General features: G+C 38.9%; 1 pseudogene; it reads left to right on the top strand.

Moving 5' to 3' along the window:
• LOC125164490 (endoplasmic reticulum aminopeptidase 2-like) overlaps positions 1-20,226 on the top strand; it is a 68,222-nt pseudogene that overhangs the window by 14,052 nt on the left and 33,944 nt on the right.

Below are 20,226 nucleotides of genomic sequence, written 5' to 3' on the forward strand. Positions count from 1 at the left end.
GCCAAGCCATCTCTTAACAGTGTAATCTAAGTCACCTAAGCAATCCAATGTGTCTCTCCTTTTTTGACTTCTGTGTCATGTTCTTGGGATCTTCCTTTGTCCCTGACCTCTCCAGTTCTCTTTTACTTTCCTTGTCCTCCAAATGTCCCTTCCTCTTCCTGATCTGTATTTTTCTCTTAGCAGACACATCCACTGTAATGACTAACATTTTTTTTAAGTAGCTTCCACACCCAGCTCAGAGCCCAGTATAGAACTTGAATTCAGGTTGAGATCAAGACCTGAGCTGAAATCAGAATCGGACGCTTAACCCACTGAGCCGCCCAGGAGCCCTGACTTGGTCACTTTTTATGACTTCCAACTCTGAATTTTTCATGTATTCCTGTTCACACTTCTAACACCCACTGATTTCTATGTGGAAATCCTTACCAGTCTTAAAGCCACATATAACTAAGCTTCCATCACACCTGCCATGCCTCTCTAGTGCAAACCCCTGATTCTAAGCAGGCAACTTAGAAATCTCACCTCTTAAAAAAAATCCTCTCTATTGCTTTGCACATTTAATATCACTTCTTCATGTACCCTCTACCTCCTTTCCAAATTTTCATAATTCTTTAAGACCCAGTTTATATTCTATCTCCTCCTAAAGACTACTTTGACCACAGGTATACTGTAAATTCTATACTATAAATCCCTAAGGGCAGAGGCCATTGTTTCGATAACACAGCATTTCTCATTGTATTCATCTCCACCTCCTCTCCCCAAATTCCAACACTTACTAAACTTTCAATAATGTTTTTTGAAATGAAGGAAGGAAGGACTTCAAATATTTGCACAGATAGAGAAGAAAATGTAATCTTGGCATACTTCTTACTTCTGCTGAAAATATTTGCAGAGTCACAATATGTAAGTGTACTGATTGATTTTCAACCCTTTGGAACTGACCTATAAGGAAAAAGCAGAAGATTTAAATATAAGTATATGATAAACTGTCAATGTTATATGTCTTAATGCTGTAAAAGTGAAGATCTAGTTGATAAACAGTGGAAGTAGGGAGCAGAGAAGGGGGGACGCTTGGGATGCAATACTCTCATGTGGAAGGCAATGGGTCTTCATGGGTTTGGATTTAGACTGCCTAGTCCCTCTGCTACTTTACTGGCCTTGTGACATTAAGCAAGGCATCCCCTACCCCCTCTGTTTTACTTTTATTATTTGTAAATTAGTAATGATACCTCATAGGGCTGCTATAAGGTTTAAATAAGATAATTCATGCAATACACTTAGAACAGTGTCTGGCACAGATTGAATATCCAGTAGATTTTGGTCATTGCTCTCTTACAAATTTGAGCATAAAGAGACAATGTCTGAAGTTGATAGAATCAGAAACCAAGGTTTATGTGTATTGCATAAAAATATAAAGATAACAGGAACTAAAAATAGTAAAACTTGGAGGAGGAGGGGAAAATGGGGAAAGTAGAAATGAACCAAATCTTCAAATTTCAAACCAGGGAGTCAAAAGACCTTATTTTAAGATATAGTGGCCCCAAATATTATTTGTAATTAGGGAAATAACCATCAGTAATTAAAAGAGAAAAGCTTACAAATGATTGCTTCTGGGAAGTGTGACTGGAAGTAGGAAGGAGTAGAAAGAGGTTCTGTTGCTTTTCACTGTAATTTTTCTAGTATTTGATTTTTTTCTGGCCATATATTATTGTGATTTTTATAAGACATGCATAAAAGACATGTCTTTTATAAGACATGTTTTATAAAACATGCATACCCATATGCGTATTTGCATTTACATGGACACAAGATGCTTCAAACAAGGGCAAGAATTGTTTCACTCCCTGGTAGCATCTAACATGGCACTTTGCCAAAATGTATACATGATAAACATCTGTTAAACAAACAATGCTGCCTCACTCACTGCTACCTTCCAAAACAAGACTGCCTTACTGTTAGCAGAGTAGCTGAGCTGAAAGTTATTGAACTTACACTAAATATATCAAACCCATGTGTCTTTATTTCTAATTTTCCTTTAGATTAGGAAACAGGTGCTTCCTTCTTTACTAAACATAACACTCAAGAAAACCACTCCAATGAACCACTTCAAGGGAAGTGAATGTCCATTGAAAATGATGTTTTTCTCAGTACAGAAGAAACGATAGTGGGAAAGGCTCGTATTTACTTTCCTTCTCTTTGTATCCACCAGGTTGGTATAAATTGCACAGAAATATTCTATCATATAATAAACAGAAATCATATTTCAACTGTGGTAGGAGAGTCTAAGGTTATTTTTCACAACATAAAATACTTTTCACAAAATAAAATTTTAAACCAAATTTTAGAGATAAATCAATTATAAATGAGACTTGTGTAAACCCTTGGAGGCATACAATGCTTTGAAAAGGAATTCTCCCTCTCAGTCAACTCTACTATGCCCAATAGTTTGGATTTGGATTTCTTGAAGATGCAAATTCAAACATAATTCCCTTAGAATATTGGAAAGATTTGATAGGTTGAACAAGGGAACAATATGAGGTTTTTTTAAGTGACTTAGATATAGGTTAAAACTATAAAATTATCTTCTTAGAAATTTGTAGAATTGCATGTATTCAGTAGGAAACTTCTTGATAGATATATGCAAATCTAAGCTTGTAATCTGAAAGACACTTGGGAATTGAGCAGAGAGCTAAAAACATTAAGAACAAATGTGCAAGAGACAAACATATAAGCATGTCACACAGTGCCAAGGACCAAGACAGAGGTAGATAGGCAGTATCAGAGAACCAAAAGGATTTTGCCCCATTCCTCCCAGATGCCTACCTCCGGCACTGATCCTAGAAAAGATCCAGAAAAAATAAAGGAGGTTGAAAATGAAGGAGGGAGGGGGAGGTGCACGGAGCTGTTCCGTATCTCAACCCTCATTGACTAGTGTCCATTTGATAAACCTGGTTGCACAATAAAGAAAAAAAGGAAGAAAGAGGGGAGAAAACTGAAATATCTTTTCTTTGGCTAATTTTTTTAGTGACAAAAAAATACTTTGGGGCTAAAAATAAAAAATATCCCTCTGGGGAAGAAAAAGAACAAATCCTGGATTAAAGCTAGTATTTTATTTTAGTTTACCTTCTGTGCTCTCTTTCTAGACATTTCTAAGGTTTTTTAGTCAATAATTAGCAGGTGTGAATAACACTACCAGTTCTATGAGGATCTGGTCCCTGACAGGACACTGACTTCTTTCCCCTTCAATTGATATGTGACCTCTTTGATCCTCCTTGTATCTTCTATATGAGTGGAATGCTTATCCAAATAATGGGAAAGGCTTCTGAATATTTAAAAAAAATTCTTTCAATGTTTATTTATTTTTGAGAGAGAGAGAGAGAGAAAGACAGACACAGAATCTGAAGCAGGCTCCAAACTGTCAGCATGGAGCATGATGCGGGGCTCGAACTCAAGAACTGAGAGATCATGTCCTGAGCCAAAGTCGGACATTTAACTGACTGAGCCACCCAGGTGCCCCTCTGAATATTCTTATAAACAGAGGAAAAGCACTCAAGGTCTGCATCTCGTTGAAAACTTTCTATTTAAAAAATGTGATTAGGGACACCTGGGTGGCTCAGTGAGTTAAGCATCCGACTTTGGCTCAGGTCATGATCTCCAGGTCCCTGGGTTCAAGCTCCGCATAGGGCTCTGTGCTGACAGCTCAGCGCCTGGAGCCTGCTTTAGATGCTGTGTCTCCCTCTCTCTCTGCCCTTCCCCCACTGACACTCTATCCCTTAAAAAATGAATAAATGTTAAAAAAAGTAAAAAATAAAATAAAATAAATTAAAAAAAATAAAAATGTGATTAACTTTAAAGCACCAACCAGTACGGGTTTAGACGGGAGTCTAACTAGTCAATTTCTAATATTCCCACTGATACAATGAAGGCTAAATACCTCCAAAGCATAGTTATCCAAGTATCCAAATTTGATTTATTGGAATCGTATGAGTGTTGACCCCTAGTCCTCAACTTAACATATCAGAAATCCAAATATATATATAAATCTGATTATCTTAAGTCTGGTTAGTGCATTAGTCTAATTGCTTTTTGGCTAGTGTTAATTTACCACAAGAAGTATGTCTGCATAAAGGGTCAGTGCTAGGACAAATGATTTTCTGCAGTTACATGTGTCACCACTAGATGAGGCTACCACTGCTTTTGCTCTCTTGTCTTGAGAGAAATCATTGGCTACTAGATGACAATGAGGTGGAATTTTAAATCCTAGGGTTACTCTAAGTTTCCTTGCTTTGGGGAAAAGGTGACCCATCTATTTTGATAATTTCAATAAAATTCAGAGAGCTAAGTGTTAAAGTACTCATAAATGCCCTTAAAACTATAATCCATGACTTCTTTAGTTGGTAACTGTTTATTTTTAAAACATACCTATCATCGCCTGCTGCGCACTGACTTTTGTACCAATTGTTGGCTTGAGGGAGGTACAAACATAGGACATCCATGGAAAGAAAAGCCTCTGTTTCTTCTAAAAATTGGGAAGTAGCTTACTAAACACATTTTTACAAGTATAACCATGAATCCCCCCATTTTTACATAGTTTATAGATTTATTAGTGGGTAACAGGTAGATCCAGGATTTCCACAGATGAGAGTCACAGGAACAACAATCTAGCAGGAGGAAGGAGGTGGGGGTGGGGCTTGTTAGTAGCTACATTTTTATATAAAGAACATGACCAGGTGATTCTTTGGATTGTTCAAGGAGAAGGGGGTGGTGAGTATTGGGTTAGAGAAGACTAACCATGAGCAGAGTTATAACTTCTGACCATCAACTTTGTGCAGCTACTGTAAGGGGATCAGATATCTTAGCTGGATTGAAACAGTTCTGGTAAATGAGGAAGGTGTCCAGGCAAAAGCTCTAGTAAGACCCTTTCTGAAGCTTAAGGAAGTCAATGGGGGAGGGGGTGGGGGGGGGAAACTAGGGTAGATGAGAGGGTCCTCTAATTGCAATAATGGTACACAATGTAACTGCACCAGTGCTCACAGTGAAGACAACTGTAAACACTGACAAAATACAAAAACATCCTCTTTAAAGCCTCAAAGACTAAGAGTTACCGAACCAAGATTCTAGAGGGGATGGAAATCCAAGAGGCATTTAAGGATTCTTTTTCACCAGAGGCATTTACAGGTTTGGAAAAAAAGAAACTGAGAGGCTGAGCTAAGATTTTGACAGCCTCACAGGACCAAGGGAGGCAAAATCTGAGTCCAAGATCTGCTGAGCATAATGAGAAAGAGAAAAGCAGTCCCTGCTATCCTGGTACTCAAAGCCAGGACTGGGTGTTGACCTGTTAAACACAAACAATTTCACAGACCATCATCAGACATACCCACTGCATGGTTATGATGGTTGAAGACCAAAAAAGGCTAACTTCATAATCACGTTTGAACACAGGCAAAACATAAACATTGTCACCACAAAAATTACCAAACACCTCCATACCCTGACCAATAGGAGTGACTGCTGTTTCTTTACAAATTACAGCCTTATCCTTGATTTAATCTCCCCTCCTTGTTAAGATACCCAGTTACAGAATTACCACCACCCTTGAGATCATCTAAACCAAACAGAGCCCGGCTTCATTAAGCCTTCCTCTATCACCTGATACATCCTTTAATAGGTCCTTTCCAACATTTTCCTTCTGAGACGCCCATGTTTCTCCATGGGGGTGTTCCCCCTTGCTGCAATGAGTAAAAACTCAGCTTATTTAAAAAATCACTACTCACCTTTTTACCTAGTTGGGCAGTGGCTATTTTTATCACTGTAATATTCTTGAGCTTTATGCTAGGACCCAGTTAACTTACTTGAAAACAATTTGATCCTTTTGGATCTTTGAAGATTCGTGAGACAGGCCTGAAGCCATGCTTTATGTATGGCTTATTGCTCCTTCCTACTGAGGCAAGGCCCCTCTGGGTGTTCTATTTGTTGGCTTGCTGATCTTGAGGTTTTCCAATCAGACTGACGGAAGCAGGCACTGTTTTCTGCCTTTGTGTGGGAGTCGGGTACCATTACATCTAATCCTTTCCAGTGGTTCCATCTCTGACTTATGTATTTTCTGCATGCGCATGTGCTGATTGGTGATCAGCTGAATATTCAAGGAGAACCTTCAGCAGATCTCTGAAGCACCTTCTCTCTCTCTCTCTTCACATGTGTGTGTAGCTCTGTCCTCTCAGTATTTTTCCTATGAACTGGAGTTTCCTTGCTTTCCCATATTCTCAGCTGCATATCCTCAAGATAAAACATTGGCTGGGCTTCGCCCTGGGGCGGGGGTTGTTTCTCTCTCCATGCACTGCTGTGTGGAATCCCACAGGGCAGTAAACTGGGACGATCGCAGGGCTGACCTCATGTGTTTCCTTCTCTTCTGGGATTGACCACTGCCTCCAGTTACCGGATACTCTTTGCCTTGCAAACTGTGTTTAAGTGAGAGGATAAATCCCAGTCCTTACTCTATCTTGGCCAGAGTGGAAGTTCTTGTAGACATTTAAGCTAAATTTTTAAATAATAGGAAGCCAAGAGATATGTTTTGTTTCAATCAGTTGGTTTTATCATTTGGAAGCATTAAAATTTCCTTTAAAATAAAGTATTTAAGAATATCAGAACCACTCTGGTTATTTGCAACCATTTTCCTGTTTGAAAATGTGTCATCGGTTTTTTAGACAATATTTATTTAGAAAACAACAGAAACACCACCATTTTTCATTTGGCAATTAAATAAAAAAATTTTAATGTGGTACAATTTCAGTTGTCTGCCAGCTTTGCTTCATATTCTGTTCTGCTTTAACAATGTAAGATTTTTAGTGTTGCATTCTTCTGTTTTTGTGTTTAATAAATGTTGTGGAAGGCATAGTAAAGATACCAGCTTTTGAAAAACCATCTTCCTGTCAGTTATGGATTCAAAATTATGACATTAGCTGTTCTCCTTCTCTGCTGAAACTGAATGAGCTTAAAGAAGCCACAGAATGTGTTTATTGGCTGAACGTCATCTCCCCACCCTCACCTCTCCCCACCCCTTCCATATTGTGCATAGGCCCTGGGTCTCTGTAGTATCAGAAACTTTCTTTCTTTCTTTTTTTAATTAAAACTGTCAAGAGCATATTACAGACTCTTCTCTTTATTAGAAAATAAACAGGGACATAACAATAATTCTGTGAAGAGCTTTCAGCGGGTTTTTAGAGATCCTTTGGAAAAGAGATGCAAGGCAGAAAAGAGGAAGTACTTTTCAAAACTGTAAGTTGGCTGGGTGTTCAGAGTGATAGCATCAAGCAGAGACAAAGGTACCTATCTATGTCAAGGGGAGGAGATTCAACAGCCACACTAGCCAAATGGGAGAAGGAGTTTCAGTAACATGTCCTCTGTCAGGAGGCTATATGTCAGTCTCTTTATCCTGAAATCTCACCACCTGCAACACAGGCAGCATTTGGAAATAATTTTTAAGGCATCTGAGTGCCTGAAAGAATGTCCAACTGGCTTTATTTGCTCATTTTTCAGCTTGCATCATGTTACAAAGAACAACCTTAACACAGGTCTGGGGTGGTGGAGATTGGGGATAGCTGAAGGTAGCCATAGGAAGTAAATACAAATTTGATAATAATGGAGGAACTGAAATAAACTTTGTAGAGTACTCACAGGAATTGAAAAAGATATGGCAACACGGGGTTATTTATTACATCTCTTTTGCCTTGAGGGCAGCATTTTTTTAATGTTTGAGAGAGAAAATGCTTGGACAAGGGGTAGGGGAGAGGCAGAGAGCTAGAGGGGGACAGAGAATCTGAAGCAGATTCTGTGCTGACAGCAGAGAACCTGGAGCAGGGCTCAAACTCACAAACCGTGAGATCATGACTGAGCCAAATTAGGATGTTTAACCGACTGAACCACCCAGGCGCCCTTGAGGACAGCATTTTATCACAACACACCATAATCACTGATTATTACTTTAAACATGACATGCATGTAAACAATTTTAAAGTTTATAAAACATTTAGAAGCTTTTTCACATGTTATCTCAAACTGATTCTGACAATGACAATAATCCTCTGTAACAATCATGGAAAGCATTATTGTCTCTAACTTGGAAATAAGGAAGTGACTTAGTTTAAGAAGGTGACATGTTCAATTCTCTTGATTCTAGGTCCAGTTTATAGCAAAAAAAACTTGAGTAATTAAAGTTTAAATCTGTCGAGAACACTCGAAGGGGATGGAAACATCGATAATATGCTTGATAAATTTTCCATTAAAAATTAGCAAAAATCTTTGAACATTTTGACATGTATGCTTCAACTCTTGGGAAAATTACTTTTAACTCATTCATTCTCACTTTGGTGAGGGCCTATGAGGTAATAACACCCTGTGCCAGAAAAAGGTAGAGGTGTGGTGTTTGGTCCCTACCATTCAGGAAATGATCATTTAAGGAATAATATGAAGCACAAACCTGTTAGCAGAAGGTAAGGTGGACTAGCACTAACTAAACAAGTCCTTATAGTTAGCTAGGGACTGGAAGGGAGCATGTGTCACTTCCAAGGTGGCACTTGCCTTGTGATAAGTAGGCTTACACAGAGGACACTGAGAGAGATGTATTGCACATAGAGTGCATCTTTAATAAGAGGAGGAAATGCTGGGCACATCCATAAATGCAAAGTTCCCTTGTCTGCCTGAAGCATGGAGTGAATACAGGGCAATCTGAAAAGAAAAAAGGAGAAAAAAACTAAAAATATTGAAAACGCATTCACTCATTCAGCAGATATGAACTGAGAAGCCAGGCTCTGCTCTACACTCTGGGCATTCATCAGTGCGCAAAGTAGACGAACTTCCCGCCTTCAAGAAGCTTATGTTCTAGCAGAGAGGTAGATAAAACAAACAAATCAATACATCATGAAGTATCAGGAATTGATAAATGGTAAGAAAGAAAAAATAAAGCAGGCTGAGGTGATAGACCCTGGGTGGTAGCAAACAGGGGTGCATTCAGGTAGGAGTCCTGTTTTAGAGAGAGCCACTAAGAAGAGTCTGAGTGACAGAGAGTTCAGGAGACCAGAACAAAGTGAAAGAGTGAGATATGTAAATTCCCTAGGTCACAAACATCCCCAAGCTTATTCTCTTCCCAGAAAAAAAAAAAATTAGAAACCCTTTTTGGTGAGAAATAGTTCTAAGTAATTAGCTCTGAGGTCACCTGGACCTTAATGAACTTTGTCTTACAAGATTTTGCAGATTAATCCCAGAACCTTGTTTCGTCATTCTCCCTCATCACTTCTGTTCTCATGGGCAGGGCAGAGTTCTGAGAAAACACACACAACTGAGCTCAACCCTGTGGCAAGGAGTGTCATCAAATTACCCTCAGCTTCCTATATATCCTTCAACCCTTCCCTCCCTGCTGTAGAAATAGGTATCCAAGAGATGACCAGTGGTGCCTCTTGTTCTATGTGCCCTTTCCCCCACTCACCTGTTTCCAGCCAACCTTGCCTCCCCATGGTGCCCCCTAACTACACTAAATGCCACTCTGAAAGACCCCATTCAACCCTAGGTATAGGCCACCTCCTTGACTTTTGCTTATTCTGCTTTATCAAATTGTTTATCCAGAATGAAATGATAAAATATAGTAGGAGAAAAAGAAGTAAGACTTGAGAGTTAACTAGGATCTACTCATAGCAGTGGTTGAATGTTGAGCCAAAGCACAGGCTGCAAACTCAAATGCACACCAGGACAAGGCATGAATACCAGTATATGTAGAAGGTCTGTGAGACAATGAGAGCCAAGCTTGTTATATTTCACTTGAAAATAACACTTGTATGGCTCTACCACCCTTCAATGCCCTAGGATCTAAACAAAACAACCAGGCAGAACATGAAAGAATCCATGTGGCACATAGGCTGTCAGTTGGCCCCCCATGGTCTCAATATGGAGAGCTGCATCTGTGTGTAAACGGGAGGAAACCATGGAAAGGTTTTAAGCAGGGGGTGGCATGATCAAGCAATAGTGTACAGGATGAATCTGCTAGCTGGCATCATACTAGTAAACTTCCGGACCAGGGCTTGAGGAACTAGGGAAACCTGTTTGTGAGGAGTATTGAGGACCTAGATTGCTTTAATGACTGTGGGAATATTTTAAAAGTTGACTAAAAAGAGATTGAAAATGAGGAATCAAAATGACTTGGTAACATAGTGGAGAGGGGCAGAATCAAAATAATTATATGGTCTAATCACTGATAATGGAGGAGGGTTTGAAGCAAGGAGGAAATCTGGTGCTTTCTGAACTAAAGTTCTTGTCCTAAGCCCCATTCGAATATACAAAAATGAACCAGCTGGTGCTGTAATCAGGAAGTATGCAAAGTTCTTTTTTTTTTTTTTAATTTTTTGTAACGTTTATTTATTTTTGAGAGGGAGAGAGAGAGAGAGAGGCAGAGAGAAAGGGAGAAAAAGAATCTGAAACAGCTCCTGGCTTTGAGCTGTCAGCCAGAGTCCATGTGGAGTCAAACCCACGAACTGAAAGATCATGACCTGAGCCAACTGAGCCACCTAGGTGGCCTAGGAAGTACGCCAAGTTCTGAGTCTAAACAGAAAGTGAAATTAAAAGTAAATTCTGCTTCATTCAAATCTCCAACAGTGTGGATTAAAGTAACACATCAACATTTCTCTAATTTTTCTTAAAACTCAGAATTTTTCAGTGACGATAATGACCTGAACTTAGGGTGTAAAACTGCTGTATTGCGATCTTGTAATCTAATCTGAGGCTCTGGAGAAAGGGGATGAATCTGGCATTACTGCCTTGAAAAATATGTAAACTTAAGGTTGGGAATTGATTCAAGAATCCTTCTGTTGTAACGACTCAACTCTTTTTTGGAGATCTAAATTTAGCCTTTCCCAAACACTGGCTGCAATTCCTGTGTCTTCGATGTTTTGTTCACTGCAATGCTACTGAAGGTGGTCAATAATATAAAGGAAAGTTCCCTAGACTAAAGATCAAAGGACTGTATTTTAGTCCTAATTTTGCTTCAAATTCCCCATGTGATTTTGGGAAAGTCACTTCTCAGCTTCTTTATCTGGATGCCAAAGACTTACACTCGCTGGCCTAAGTCCCTATCAGATCTAACATTAAAGGCCATATGAGTAAATAGAAATGCCTTTCTCTTCAGTCTCACCAATAAAATACAGCTTTCCAGGAGTATATCCATTAGAAGTAGGGGAAAAAAACTAATCTTAAATTTAGGCCAGAGATTCCAAGTTATAATAATTTAATATTTTACCTTCATTATGTGGTTTGTATATGCTAATTTCAGTGCTATGCCAAATTCTTCACATGAATTATTTCATTTAATTCTCCTAAAGTAAGGATGGTATGATTATTACACTGTTTTTTTAAGGTGAGGAAACTTACGCTCAAAAAAATAAGAAAATTTGCCCAAAAATCATACAGGTAAGTGTGCTGGAACTAGTATTGGAATCTAAACACTCTGATTCCTAAGCTCATGACCTATCAAATAAGCAGTTTCATTTTTTAAGCAATCATAAATTTAAGCTAATAAACCAATGATGGTTTTGTGTATCAGAGGTTCTTGGAACACTAATGTTTGGTAGCCATGATTCAATGCTTATCTAAAAAAGAGAAAAGTGTCTTTTTTTTAATAAAAAAAATTCCCCAGCTTTATTGAGACATAATGAACATATAACATTATGTAAGTTTAAAGTGTACAGAGTGTTGATTTGATACAATAATGTATTGCAAAATGATTACCACCATAGCATTAGCTAACACCTCCATCCCATTACATAATTACCATTTCTTTTTTGTGGTGAGAACATTATGGATCTACTGTTTTGAAGGTACATTGAGAATCTATTCAACATTCAAGTATAAGATACAGTATTATTACCTATAATCATCATGCTGTACAATAGATCCCTAGAAGTTGTTAAATCTTTTAACTATAAGTTTGTACCCATTTCCCCCCACTGCACAACTCCTGGTAACCACCATGCTACTCTCTATTTCTCTGAGTTCAGCTTTTTAAGATTCCAAACATACTTGGTGTATAGTACTTATTTGCCTTTCTCTGTTTGATTTATTTCACTTAGCACAATGTCCTCAAGTTCCATCCATTTTATTGCAGATGGCAGTATTTCCTTCTTTCTCATGGCTGAATAACATCCCATTGCAGAAATACATACCACATCACCTTTACTTGTTGATCCATTGATGGACACTAGGTTGCTTCCATATCTTGGCTTTAGTGAATAAGAAGTGTCATCATTTGTGGGGCGCCTGGGTGGTGCAGTCGGTTAAGTGTCCGACTTCAGCCAGGTCACGATCTCGCGGTCCGCGAGTTCGAGCCCCGCGTCAGGCTCTGGGCTGATGGCTCAGAGCCTGGAGCCTGTTTCAGATTCTGTGTCTCCCTCTCTCTCTGCCCCTCCCCCGTTCATGCTCTGTCTCTCTCTGTCCCAAAAATAAATAAATGTTAAAAAAAAAAAAAATTAAAAAAAAAAAAAAAAGAAGTGTCATCATTTGACCATTAGGCTATTCTTCTTTTTGTTTTTGTTGTTCTGGTTCCTTTAACAATATCTGTTTGTCTACATTAATATTACAAATTAGAAAATTAAAATAACTGGATAATTAATTCTAAAGAACTTGTTAATGATAAAAAAGAAAAGGAAAGGAAACCATTCATGGATTGAGTTGGAGTTGGAAGTAAGTAGAGGCAGCTGGCAGGATGGGAGTCGGAGCTGAATCATGTAAACTAACCGTATTGTTCGTCCTAATTTTATATTTTATATTTTTACCCTTTGGATAAGAAGAAATAATCTTAATTCTATTTAGAGGCAGTGAATTCAGTTTGATATAATTTCATTTTCAAAGGTAGCCTAAGATGACAAGCACCAAAACAACTTTTTAAATATTTTCACTAAGAATATTATGAACTCAAAATTTTATTCTATAGTTTTTGATATATTGGAATTATGCCAAAGTTAAAAACCTAACTTGACCAGCAACTTTTCCACCCATGGCTATAGAATAAGGCCGTTCAGAAGATGTTATTTATTGAAAGAGATAAAGTTCAATGCTATTAATAATAATATCTGGCATCCAAAAAATATAGAGTTTCTTTGTGACTCATTAAGACAAAATAGAGACCAACTGTGCAGCTTATTCTCAGGTGTCCAGAATACTCTTAGAATGATGTAGACAAATGTTAAAAGCATTTAACATGCAATGAATTTGCATACCTGCCTTATGCTCTTTGCATAGGAATATAGAGGGAATTCTATACATGCAATTTTGAGGCAGAGTCCCTTCATATGAACTCTAAATGATTTTTATTTGTAATAACCAAATGATAGCTCAATTTCTACTTTATTGTGTGGTTATTGGCTTGATTCTGACAGAGTGCAGGTTTTCTCCATTCACATGTTCACTTTTATTTTTTTTAAGTTTTGTTTATTAATTGGATTCTTTTTTTACATGCTATAAATGTTTTTGTTTTTTGTTTTTTTCCTTCTAGATCAAATCCACACATTGATCAGTGTGACGTAACTAGAGCTAGTGCAGTGCTGGAGAATATTGTGAGATTTAGCCTGGATATTAATCTGTCTTCTGGAAAATAGATTTCTAAAACAGCCAAATCATGCAGAAAACTAATATTTAATATTTATATGGGATTTTACTGTCCAACCATCATACCCAAAATATGCATTTGTTCTCAATTTTCAATGCCATCTATTGATCAGTTCAATAAGGGCCCTGAGGTTTAGTATCCACCAACGGGGATCCATTTCTTTGGAATGAGCTAAGGTTCCCCAGCATGGTCATTACCCTTCACTATGATTGGTCCATCCAAATATTACCTCCCTGGGCTTTATCACATCTGAGAAGATTGGTCAGAGATGCCGCACTATATATCATCTTGCACAGCAAAGATCTTGAAATCATGAATATCATCCTTCGATCAGAGGAAGATTTGAGATACAGGAAACCAGGAAAAAAGCTGAATGTTTTGAGTTTTGCTGCTCATCAACAAATTGCACTTCTGGCTCTAGAGAAACTCATGGCTGATTTGAGTTAACCTGTGGCCATTGACCTCTAGGCCAAGTCAGCTGGTGATTTTGAAGGGTTTTATAAAAGCACATACAGATCTTGTGGTGGTAAAACAAGGTAGGACATTGCTCTAGCTGTTTAGTCTCTTGTGATTACTTTCCTAATGGGTTACATCTTTTTGCCAGAAACACATTTCAGCAGTCATTTATGGAAAGCTCAGTAAACTGTGAAAAACTTGGAAGAAGAAGCAGCTCCATCATTTCTTAAGGAAATCTCGGTAAAGATGGGAACACAGAGTGCAGAAGCATAAACAGCTAGAGGGAGAATCACTAGAAGGACACACCAGTATGTGTCTGTAATAAGGTAAACATGTTTATGTGCTGGGGGGAGGATGGTGATGGATGGCACAGAAAGGTGAAATAAGGCAGGCTTCTCAAAGGAGGTGAGTCTTGATATGGGACTAGACAGAAATGCAAATGAGATTTAGCTTGAGAGAGAAGAAGGAGAGTGTGTGTACATTGCCCAAGAAATGGCATGACTCAGATCCAGGAGGCAGGAACAAGTCTGGAGAATTGACAAATATAGTCAATTTGATCAGTTCATGGTTATTGAACACTACATGCTATATGCCAGGCACTGTTCTAGGCATGGAATGTGTAGTGGTGAGATATGTGGGAAGGGACAACCAGGACAAGAAAATAAATTAAACGGACAAGGTAAATGATAAATGCTATGAAGGAAATAAAATAAGGTGCTAAAATAGAAAGAAAGGGTAACTGGGGATTGGAACTAATTTATCTAAGTGGTCAGGAAAGTCCCTGCCAAAGAGTTGCATTTAAACTGAGAATAGTGTTTTTTTAAAAAAGGAAAAAATCATGAGGACATCTTTGGGTAGAGTATTCCCAGAAAAGGGAGCAAGAAGTACAAAGGATCTGAGGTTTGACTGATTGACCAGCATGGCTTGAGGACAGTGACAATGGATAGAAGTAGAGTAGAGAGGGGTCAGATCATAAAAGACTTTGAGCCTCTTGCAAGGAGTTTAAACTTTTACTCCAGTGCCATGGGGATTCATCAGGAGGTTCTGATCCGATGTATGCTCCATAAAGCTCAAGTATATGTTAAGAATACATTATAGAGAGGGGGACGTAGAGAACAATAATCATTTAGGAGGTCATTGCAGTGGTAGAACCACGAAATACGGGTAGCTTAAGCCAGGCTAGTGACCATGCTTCTGGAGTGAAGTGATGGAACTTGGCATTTGTTTTAGAGGGTGAAACAGACAGAATTTGGTGATATATTAGTTATGTGAGATTAGAAAAAAAGGAATCAGTGGTGCTTCATAGTGGATTATTTGGTTGTCCAGGGCCAGGGTCCATCTGGGAGGGAAGAGGAGTCTAGTTTCAGTGCTTTCCCACATTTTATCAGGGACATCCAATTGCCAGTTAGAAAAACCTAGATACAATGGCTTAACCACACAGAGGATCATTTTCCTCTTGCAACAAGAAGTCCAGAAACAGGACAGCTCAGGTATGTTACAGCAGTCTTCAGTGTTGTCCAGGACCCAAGCTTCTTCTACCTCTCTGCTCAGCACCCTTGGCACGTGGCCTTCCTCCTAATACAGAATTATTTCTGCACCTCTAGGCATCAAGTCCACATTGTAGGTGGGAAGAAGGGGGAAAGAAAGGGGGAGAAAAAGGCAAAAAGAAACATTCCAACTGAGTGTAATTCCTTTTACAAAGTTTTCTCACCCAAATACTGACCAAGCCAGAATGAGTCATACTGCCCCACCAAGCTGCAAGGGAATGTGAAGAGGTGGTTCCTTTATCTGGACTCACTATCTTCCTGAGTAAAATCAGAATTCCATTGGAAGTGAAAAAGGAAAGTGAGTAGGTGACTTTAGCAATGTCTGCTACATATCACTTCTTTCCCACCTTAGGTGCTCACTACCCTCTGAGGACTCCTGTGACCACCCTCCCCCCCCCACCCCACTTCAAACCCGCCCGCAGTACACTTTGGACAGTCCTCCCCCAGGCCCAGGTCTTTGCCCCTCCCCCTGGGGATTCTTCATTGCAGCCTCAACTCTCATGGGTCTGTTCTCAGGCCAACATAGTATTGGGTAGGAACTTTATCATCAATTTCTTCTCCCTGAGGTAACATGTGACCAGTAATGTTGTTTTTGTTTTTTGTTTTTTGTTTTTTCATTTTTTCAAGTGACAAAGAGTCCACCCAAAGGAAATAGTTTTTAAGAATATCATTTTGGGAGATGTGGGAAACTGGAGGGGAGATTTTTTTGAGTAAAGGTGGAGGACTTTTCAACATGTCTCACATAACTAACTTTAGGCTATTTCTGACTCTTCTTATGATTAATTGGTTCTCTTCATACTCAGTCCCCTAGTAGGTCCAACATGTAGGATGATTTTGCAGGACAATGTCAACAGACTCTTATGGATACATTTCTCCCTCTCTCTCTCACTGTCTGTCTCACACACACAAGTACAATTTAACCTAAAATATAAAAATAATCTAGTCAACAATCATTCTTTGAGAAGCAATAAATCACTACTTCATATGCAGAGCTAAAACTAATGGTGCAAATAGCAGAAAAAATATTAGATTTTTTGCTTTCCCCATGTAGGCTTACTATAAACAAAATTTCACAATAGTGAAAATTATTCTAGGCGTGTGGAATTCCTTTACACGTGGTAGCTGCTACCAAATCCAAATAAGGCCCCAAGTTCCAAGCAAATCGTTTAGATCGCCAGCCTCATCTTTCCAATCTGTATTGTAGATACAAAATAAATTGACTCACAATTATCCTGACAGCCCCTCTTTTTTCCCTCCGAGTCCTTCTTACTCTTTATCTAACCCTAGAGATTTTTTTTTTTTTAATTTTTTTTTTTCAACATTTATTTATTTTTGGGACAGAGAGAGACAGAGCATGAACGGGGGAGGGGCAGAGAGAGAGGGAGACACAGAATCTGAAACAGGCTCCAGGCTCTGAGCCATCAGCCCAGAGCCTGACGCGGGGCTTGAACTCACGGGCCGCGAGATCGTGACCTGGCTGAAGTCGGACGCTTAACCGACTGCGCCACCCAGGCGCCCCTAACCCTAGAGATTTTTTAATTCTTCCCTCCTTCTCCAATAAAAATCTGCTCTGCCAGTTTGTTTCTTAATGGAAGTTTAAAGTTCAAAGAATAAATCTATAATTCAATTTCAAGTATTATCAAGGTGATGAGGTATAGGGATTTGTCAGAATATCTATGTACCTATTATAGTCTGAGAACTGGAACTACTTTGCCGGCAAGCAGAGAGAGCTAGACATTTCTGGGAGTTAGGTCCCCCATGGGGTACAAATGGTACAAAGTATGAAAACTCAGCTCCTTGCCTTCAGTAGGGGAAAACTTAAAAGGTATAGTTTCCATTCCAGAGCTTCTCCAGAGATCAGGCTGAAGCTGGACCCAACCTGGCTTTTTCCCCTACCCTGTCCTGCTTCCTTCACTCCTTACTGGTTTTCTGGAAGCATGTTTTTAATAAATCAGGGTCTGCTTTCTGAGAACACAACCTAAGACATCACTCATATTCACAAGTATTCAAATCTCTGATTAAGGGCCCCTTAGGTTTAAAGACAGTGCTGAACTACTAATACCTTAGTTTTGGTGTCAAATTGATTGGGCATGCCCATGTCAGTTGTTTAGTGGCTAAGGATCCTGGTAGGGTCATTCAAATTCTCTGAGCCTCAATATCCTTGTCTACTATGAGTATGAAGGAGACCATGTAAGTAGAATGCCCAGAACTGTTCATTATTCATGATTGGCAGCTACTAAACAAAATTTTACCCCTGTTTTATTTAAAAAGACAGCCTAGATTCACTAAGATTATAGTTTGGGAAGTTTTAGAAGTCAAATATATCACCTCCAGGTTTGATAAGCTGTGTTCTGAAGGTATAGTTCATTATTTTCTTGGTTTCACTTGTATAATCTGGCTGGTGGCTTCTTCATTTCACAGAATAATTGCAGTAATGGATTTTGAGCCAACCCATTCACGGATTGGTTTTTCCTTGCTTTCATGAACCACTGTATGTATGTACATATATACATACATATATACATATACATACATATATATATATAATTTATTGTCAAATTGGCTTCCATACAACACCCAGTGCTCATCCCAACAGGTGCCCTCCTCAATGCTCATCACCCACTTTCCCCTGTCCCCCACTGCCCATCAACCCTCAGTTTGTTCTCAGTATTTAAGAGTCTCTTATGGTTTGCCTCCTTCCCTCTCTGTAACTCTTTTTTCCTCCTTCCCTCCCCCACTGGTCTTCCGTTAAGTTTCTCAGGAGCCACATATGAGTGAAAACATATGGTATCTGTCTTTTCTCTGCCTGACTTATTTCACTTAGCATAATACTCTCCAGTTCCATCTACATTGCTACAAATGGCCAGATTTCAATATTTCTCATTGCCAAGTAGTATTCCATTGTATATATAAACCACATTGTCTTTATTCATTTGTCAGTTGATGGACATTTAGGCTCCTTCCATAATTTGGCTATTGTTGAGAGTGCTGCTATAAACATTGGGGTACAAGTGCCCCTATGCATCAGCACTCCTGTATCCCTTGGGTAAATTCCTAGCAGTGCTATTTCTGGGTCATTGGGTAGATCTATATTTAATTTTTTGAGGAACCTCCACTCTGTTTTCCAGAGTGGCTGCACCAGTTTGCATTCCCACTAACAGTGCAAGAGGGTTCCCATTTCTCCACTTCTTCTCCGGCATCTATAGTCTCCTGATTTGTTCATTTTAGCCACTCTGACTGGCATGAGGTGGTATCTCAGTGTGGTTTTGATTTGTATTTCCCTTATGAGGAGTGACATTGAGCATCTTTTCATGTGCCTGTTGGCCATCTGGGTATCTTCTTTAGAAAAGTGTCTATTCATGTACTCTTCCCTTCTTCATTTCTTCACTGGATAATTTGTTTTTTGGGTGTGGAGTTTGGTGAGTTCTTTATAGATTTTGGATACTAGCCTTTTATCCAATATGTAACTTGCAAATATCTTTTCCTAGTCTCTCTGTTGCCTTTCAGTTTTGTTGACTATTTCCTTTGCAGTGCAGAAGCTTTTTATCTTGATGAGGTCCCAATAGTTCATTTTTGCTTTTAATTCCCTTGTCTTTGGAGATGTGTCAAGTAAGAAATTGCTGCGGCTGAGGTCAGAGAGGTTTTTCCCTGCTTTCTCCTCTAGGGTTTTGATGGTTTCCTGTCTCACATTCAGGTTCTTCATCTATTTTGAGTTTATTTTTGTGAATGCTGTAAGAAAGTGGTCTAGTTTAATTCTTCTACATGTTGCTGTCCAGTTCCCCCAGCACCATTTGTTAAAGAGACTGTCTTTTTTCCATTGGATATTCTTTCCTGCTTTGTCAAAGATTAGTTGGCCATACTTTTGTGGGTCCAATTCTGAAGTCTCTATTGTATTCCATTGGTCTATGTGGATGAACCACTGTTTAAAGCCAACTTTTCTCACATAGTCCAGTGAAGAAATGGGCAGAAGACATGAATAGATACTTTTCCAAAGATGACATCCAGATGGCCAACAGATACATGTAAAGATGCTCAACATCACTCCTCATCAGGGAAATACAAATCAAAACCACACTGAGATACCACCTCACATCAGTCAGCTAAAATTAACAACTCTGGAAACAACAGATGCTGGTGAATATGTGGAGAAATGGGAAGCCTCTTGCACTGTTGGTGGGAATGCAAACTGGGGCAGCCATTCTGGAAAACAGAGTGGAGGTTCCTCAAAAAATTAAAAATAGAACTACCCTACGACCCAGCAATAGCACTGTTAGGAATTTATCCAAAATATACAGGAGGGCTGATGCATAGGGGCACTTGTACCCCAGTGTTTATAGCAGCACTTTCAACAATAGCCAAACTATGGAAAGAGCCTAAGTGTACATCAAGTGATGAGTGGATAAAAAAGATAAGGTTTATACATACAATTGAATACCACTTGGCAATGAGAAAGAATGAAACCATGCCATTTGCAGGAACATGGATGGAACTGGAGGGTACTAAGCTAAGTGAAATAAGTCAGTTCAGGGAAAGACAGATATCATGTGTTTTCACTCATATGTGGAACTTGAGAAATTT

The sequence above is a fragment of the Prionailurus viverrinus genome, chromosome A1 (assembly GCF_022837055.1).
Source record: "Prionailurus viverrinus isolate Anna chromosome A1, UM_Priviv_1.0, whole genome shotgun sequence".
In the NCBI taxonomy this organism is placed as follows: domain Eukaryota; kingdom Metazoa; phylum Chordata; class Mammalia; order Carnivora; family Felidae; genus Prionailurus; species Prionailurus viverrinus.